Genomic DNA, 6,848 nt, shown 5'->3' with positions numbered 1-6,848 from the left:
AACCGCCTTCTCGGGGTGAAATACGATCCACAGCTGCCCCATTACCAAAAATCTTCACTGAGACAACTTTCCCATGAATTACATGGGCGAAATTATTCACAACCGGAATTCCTGAACCACACGCCAAGAAGCTATTATCGAGTGCGCCGAGCCCAAGGCTCTGTAACCCGCCCCCCATAGGCCTTCTCCTCGAACTCGTCAAGCAGGTTCTGCAGAGTCCGGAGGCGTCCTCCCAGAAAGCGCCGTCTGCTACGGCGACACTAGGAAATCCTCTCCCAAACCCTTGTCCAAACAGGCAACTTGGAACTCCCGGTCCCGGGTCGCGAAGTAGATCTCCAACTACTCGTCGGCCATAAATCGAGGCAGCGCTGCTGGGAACGCGATTAAGCTGAATCCCGCGAACGTATCGCATCGACCATAGCCCAGACATCGTCTCCGACGATCAAGAACCACGTCGAGGAGGAAGCGATGGCGTCCTCGTCACAGTCGGAGCGCAAGGGCTTGAAAGAGGATCAAGAGACGGAATCGAGCATGTCGAAGACGATCCAACGGGTCGGTCGGGGAGGCGCTGTCGATGTGGAGCTAAGGCTCGACGGAGGCGCCAGGGGCGAGGGGCTGGCGGACGTCGAGGGACGAGGCTGGGATGAGGTTTTCTCGAGCTCCTCCTTATTCTTGGTCGTATTCGTCGTCATCTAGTTGGAGAGCTTGCGAACCTTGCGGAAGCCGTGACCTCCCACGGCGAAGAGAGGGGTACTCGAATTCGATCGAGCGAGAAACAGAAAGACTGAACGAGGAGGAGAGAGACGAATTTGACGGTGGGTTTAATCGAGGCGCGGATCTTGGCGCAAACGATACATCGCGGGCATGGATAACAGTGTCCGACCCGGTATCAATTTGATCGGGTAGCATTCGCGGGTATGCTGAATCTATCATCAATATTATTAAGGTTGATTTTAACTCCTAATTTTAGTCAAACTACTTAAACCCTTATAATTTATTATATACAAAAATAAATTTTATATTTTAAAAAATATAATATATATAAGTTCTTTCGGGTTGAGTTAACCGACATTATAGTTTGTTTATATGCTCATAATAAATTATTAATATAATAATATATATAATTTAAATAAAAAAATTCATTTTAACCCATATAGTTTTAGTTATGATTCATTTAAATCCTTATGATTTTATTTGTATCTAAAATAATTTTTATATTTTAAAAAATATTATATATAAGCTCCTCCCGTCAAGTTTAAGTTAATAAATATTAGAGTTACATGACATATTAACTCACAATAATTTATTTAATATAATAATATATATAATTTAAATTAAAAAATTAAGACCACCATTAATAACATGATGAGGCATCGTCGTGGAAGTGACCACCAACAGCAACACTGAGCCATTGTTGTATAGTAGGGTGTCGTACGCACGTAACTTCTTCTACACTAACGATAAGCTTAGGAGCTTCCGATCTTGCCTAAGGTGGATGTGCGTAAATCAGTCCGACATTACGTATGTAATAGTCTCATAGTCCCTCTTCCTCCTCCTAGTCATCTTCATCTCCACCGCCTCCCAATTCATCCTCTTATGCACACCCACCTATTGTGCCTATGATATAGTGGTTCAGCTCTTCTTTACATTCGTTTTCGCCCTCTCCTACCTCTGTCTTTTCATGTTCATATGTTATTACAACCTCTATCGTTTCCTCTTCCTCGATGAGATATATTTTTTAAACTTAAATTATATATCATTATATTAATAATTTATTATGAATCAACATGTGTTAAGACCCTAATATTTTATCGTGGATGAAAAGGGAATGATCGCTTCGAGGGGATCGACCCTCCTTAATCGCTTCGAGGGGATCGACCTCATATGGTCTTGTCAAAAGATTGAAATAATTTTTTATTGATTGATTGATTTTCGAAAAGAAAGAATTACATTACTCTTTATAGAGTTCCATCCAGAGTTCATCGGGACTTGGACTCTTAATATTAAATAAATATTAAATAAATCTCTATCCGATTTTAACTGAACCAAACAGACTCAATAAACATTATTCAAAAACTCAGAAAAAAAATCATAACAACATGTCACGTAAGCTATTACGTATGATAATTTAAACTTGTCAAGAGGGACTTATATGCTATATTTTTAAAAATATAAGAATTATTTTAGATATAAACCAAAATTATAAAAATTATAGTAATTATTTTTAAAATTATATGTGTCATTGTATTAATAATTTATTATGAGTGAACTTGTACGTAAGCAGATTTGAATGTTGGTTAACTCAGACTTGATTAGAGAGACTTATATATTATATCTTTAAAAATATAAAAATTATTTTAGACATAAATAAATCATAAACACTTAACTAATTTATAGTCAAAATCACGTTAATCCGTTTTGACCAATGAGGGTGCGGGTTCTCAATCCGTATTCTGAGTTCGGATCCAAGCGGCTCCGACATGTACCCGACCCGAAAACATGCACTCCCCTCCACCTTCCCGCCTCTGGTTTCGCTCTTACCGCCTTTAAAGTCTTGCGCACTCCACCCTCAGTCTTCCGGTATCTGTAGTTTCTTGGTTCTGATCTCGTCGCCCACCTCCGGTGGATCGGAGAATCTTCCACGCAGAAAAAACTTTTCTCCTTTCCGAATCCGATGGCCGATCGAGAAAAAAACCGACATTGGCATCTCCCCTGCTTGGCTTCCGTTTCACGCTTGTTCGGAAGCTATGCGAAGGCCCCACAACGTTGGGGACGTCAGGTGGGGTAAGCCGTGGTCGATAGAGCCCCCATCGAGGCCGAGATCGGATATAAAGCTACGGTTGGGTCGAGGAGAGTCGACGACAAGGTGGAGTTCAAGGAGAGAGCCGTCAGGTATGTTCGGAAACCCTATCTGTCTTCCTCTCCTGAAGTAAATTCCACTCCATTTTACTTGGTGAGCAAAAATTTGACCTTTTGATCTCATTTTTATGGGATTAGATTGGTTATCTTGGTTCTGTTCGATGAAATGCTAGAAAGCATCAAAGCTCATCCTGAATATGATTCAGTTCGTGTGGTAAGCATTATGAGATCTCATTGTGGCCAAAGCCTGTAACGTTTCCAACCCTGCTCATGTTCAGAGATGAAGCAAACCATCTTTAATTCTTATTCTTTTATCGTTCATTTCATGTGATAGGTTACCTTGCTTGGGATTTGGCTAAGGCTTCTTCTTACATGCTATTTTCATGTGTAGGTTCTATCCTGGTGAGAGATTGAAAGCAACAAAAATCAAATACCAGGTCTCACAACCTGGTGGACTAATTCCCAGTGGAATTGATTCTGGGGACCCTTTGGGTTCCAAAGTTTTCATCGAGGACCATGATCCTTGGTGGAAGAGGATACTGGATCCAGGAAGCAACATCCTGATGAAATGGAACCATGTCTTCCTCGTCTCATTCTTGGTTGCACTGGTCATAGATCCTCTATACCTCTAATTGCCGTTGGCCGATAAGAGCAGCACTATGTGTATCAAGACGGATGAGAATATGAGAGTTACCATTACCTTCCTCTGAACTCTTGCCAATCTATTCTATATACTGAACATAGCTGTGAAGTTAGGACTGCGTATGTTTCTCCAAGCTTGAGAGTATTTGGACGGGGAGAGCGTATAATGGACCGCAAGAAGATTGCCATGAGGTATTTGAGATCAGACTTGCTCTCGTCCCTCTCTTGAAGTTTCAGCTCACATAGCCTAGAATTGTTCATGAATAATATACTTCTATCAAGATGATACTTAGTTGTCATCCTCGCTGAAAGCTTGATTGATCAAAAGTTGCAGGTAGTTCATATATATAATAACTAAGTCTGCCATGTTAAAAATTAGCACTATGTTGAAGATGTACATAAACTCCATTCAGATATGGTAAGTTCTATGCAAGAGAGAAGCATCCATTTGGAATGATAGTGAGCTTTATGTGAAGGTTTGGAAGATTATGAATAAATCATGCAGTTTTATGTAAAGTAAAATTTAGCGTGTTGCATGTTTGCTGAGTCAGTTCTTGCTGATACAACTTGCTTTCAAATAGTCACCCTTCCAACCAAATAGAAGAACAGTTTTTCAATAGCTGCAAACAGACACATCATATTCATGCCAATTAGGCTTAAACTAAGTGAAACGGTTGGATGTTTAAAGCCTATGATGATGATGTCACCAATAGCACTAGAGGATTCAGAGTGAGTAGGATGTTGGTGGCAGGCAATGGATTAGGATGAGCTGGAGAATAATTTCACAACTTGGACAAAGCAAGTACTAGAAAACACTGGAAAAAAAAATAAAATCATAGACTCTAAAAATTCGTGAAAAAATAAAATCCAGACCAATACTTGACATAATCACTGTCCTTGTTGATGAATTATATGGTGTAAAATTTTTTTGGCATGAATTTAGTTGTTCAGGTGTTCTTGGTGCTCCTTATTTTCTTGAACAGGTCTAGTTACTCTTTGGGTTCTGGGACAAATCTGGAAATAAACCCAGTTGATGTGCCATTTAAATGAGTTTGTTTGGGTCATTCATTGTCGCATACCATATGCTCAATCAAGTCAACTATATTTTTAACTAGTTTTTGCTTGTCTATTATGCAATTACCATCTAGCCTGGTAATTCTGAATTGTTGTCCATGAGTTTTGTTGGGTTATCTATGATATGATGTCTTAGGATTTAAATGTACCTCGACCATAATATTTTGGCCATGGAGATGTCCTGTATTTAGCAGGAATATAAAAAGCCTTAATATATGCTTTTCCAACGGGAGGTTGCAGGAAAACAAAGGCCTTCATCATGTTTTGGAAAATGAATCATAAACAATCTCATATGTAAACTTTCTTTCAACAAAAACACTAGTATTTGAGGCAGAGGATTTCAATTTGCTCTAGAAGCTTTCGTTAAAATTGTGATATGTTTTGTATAAATTGTGTATTTGTCCCACCTGAATATCCTTTCTTTCACGCAGATTGTTGTTTGGTCAGTCATCCTAACAGTCAGGAACTTAAGAGCCCAAGACAACAATAATGCACTTGCTCTGATTGTTCTAATACAATACATACCAAGATTTTATCTCATATTTCCCTTAAGTCAACAAATTATTAAAACTACTGGTGTTGTTACAAAGACTGGTTGGGCAGGAGCTGTATACAATCTTTTGCTTTACATGATTGCCAGCCATGTAAGTAACTCTATCACTTTCCCTTAATTATTGTGTATCAACCTTGAAAATTATGATGGATATATTGTCTTGATTCCGAGGAAAAGAGTTTTCACAGGATTTTATTGGAATTTGCAGGTTTTAGGAGCTTCATGGTCTTTGCTTTCAGTTGAAAGACAGAGGACATGCTGGAAATCACAATGCACTCTGGATAGACCATTATGCAAACTAAGGTTCTTGATTGTGGCTTGTCAAGCCAACCAGAACGTCAAAGCTGGGTTAGTGTCACAAAGGTTTTCATAAATTGTGGTCCTAATGGCACTTTCAAATTTGGCATTTTTAAATCTGCACTAACAAATGAAGTTCTTACCACGAAGCTTGTCAAGAAGTATTTCTATCGTCTTTAGCGGGGATTGCAAAAGCTAAGGCATGAACTCTTACTTCCTATCTTTCATGTGAAAGTTAATATGACTTGGCACAATTATGGATATACTCTTGATTTTTTTTTCTCATGCTATTTCCTTGATATCAGAAAGATGCTACCACATCAGGTCGATTGAAGCTCACTGTGCTCTTGTATTCTTGCTTGACAAGAAAAACTTTAGCAGAGGAGAGTATGATCAACATACGCAGTACGCAATTTCCATGTCTTTGAATTGCCCTTCTATGCAACACAATAGCAATTCTAACACTTTGACCAGTTTGTAGCAAATGAAAATTATAATTGTTAGTTTGGTTATAAACTTAGGCATCTAAACAAGGAAATATGCTTTCTTGCTAAATCAAAAGCTAGATTAGTACTTTTCTTCTCACTTTCTGTTTGAAGATTCTCTGCATTAGTTATAACAAGAACCTGCTTCTTTCTTATAAGGTTATGCTTTTTATCTTTCTCCAGCTCCTGTGGCCAAACATCGACAACGAGTGCTTTTGTTTTCTATACTCATCGTCCTTGTTGGTCTTGTTCTATTTGCGCACCTGATCGGAAACATGCAGGTGCTATGCGGCCATCTTCTTATCTTTATTGCTTGCGTTGTGTTCAAAGTAGAATGTTTATAGAAGTCATTCTTGCAGATCATTTCAAGTCATTGTGGTTTATGATGAACTTCATAAGAGAACATTTAGTTTCCAAATTCTTTTGTTATAAATAAATACATGCAGAAGCTACAGAAGCCAGAAGAGCCTGACTTCTCTTCAGAACCTTATGACTAAAAATTTGAATCTGTTGCAGCGGCTGCTGTCATCGTTACGTGGGTTTGTTTACCAAGGAAAGGAGAGTGTTGGGAAGAGGCGTTCTGACATCAACCAGCTCAAGATGTGGATGTGTCACCGGCTGCTATTGCTTTTGCGACCGTTAGAGATGCAGATCTGATGACTGTAGCAGGTGGAAACTCTGTGAGTTAATACACCGACAATGGTGTCGCACAAATTTGTGGCGTTTTTCCAACGGCTTGGCTTGGTTGGGGAGACTTTATTTGATGCAATTGTTCGCGATGGCCCAACCACGTCTATTTATTGACTGCCACCAACATCTGATGGGACACCACAGTTCGAATGCTCATCAATTTATTCAATTTCAATTAAATATATAGTTATCCAAATGTAATTTAAATCCGATTCGAATATTTTATTTTCAATACAGTACTAATTTTT

General features: G+C 39.0%; 1 long non-coding RNA gene across 2 annotated transcripts; it reads left to right on the top strand.

The window, feature by feature from the left end:
- Positions 1-2,608: 2,608 nt before the first annotated feature.
- Positions 2,609-6,820, top strand: LOC108951542 (uncharacterized). Of its 2 annotated transcripts, XR_010480272.1 has the most exons (7): positions 2,609-2,892; positions 3,251-3,693; positions 5,007-5,219; positions 5,337-5,476; positions 5,576-5,830; positions 6,094-6,191; positions 6,427-6,820. It is a non-coding gene; the product is annotated as an uncharacterized LOC108951542 (long non-coding RNA). The 2 variants fall into 2 exon arrangements; XR_001975993.2 differs by having other exon boundaries at positions 5,337-5,830.
- Positions 6,821-6,848: the final 28 nt, after the last annotated feature.

The sequence above is a fragment of the Musa acuminata genome, chromosome BXJ1-10 (genome assembly GCF_036884655.1).
Source record: "Musa acuminata AAA Group cultivar baxijiao chromosome BXJ1-10, Cavendish_Baxijiao_AAA, whole genome shotgun sequence".
Taxonomy (NCBI): Eukaryota; Viridiplantae; Streptophyta; class Magnoliopsida; order Zingiberales; family Musaceae; genus Musa; species Musa acuminata.
The sequence above is the reverse complement of the archived record's forward strand: the minus strand, read 5'-3'. Positions and strand labels throughout refer to the sequence as shown.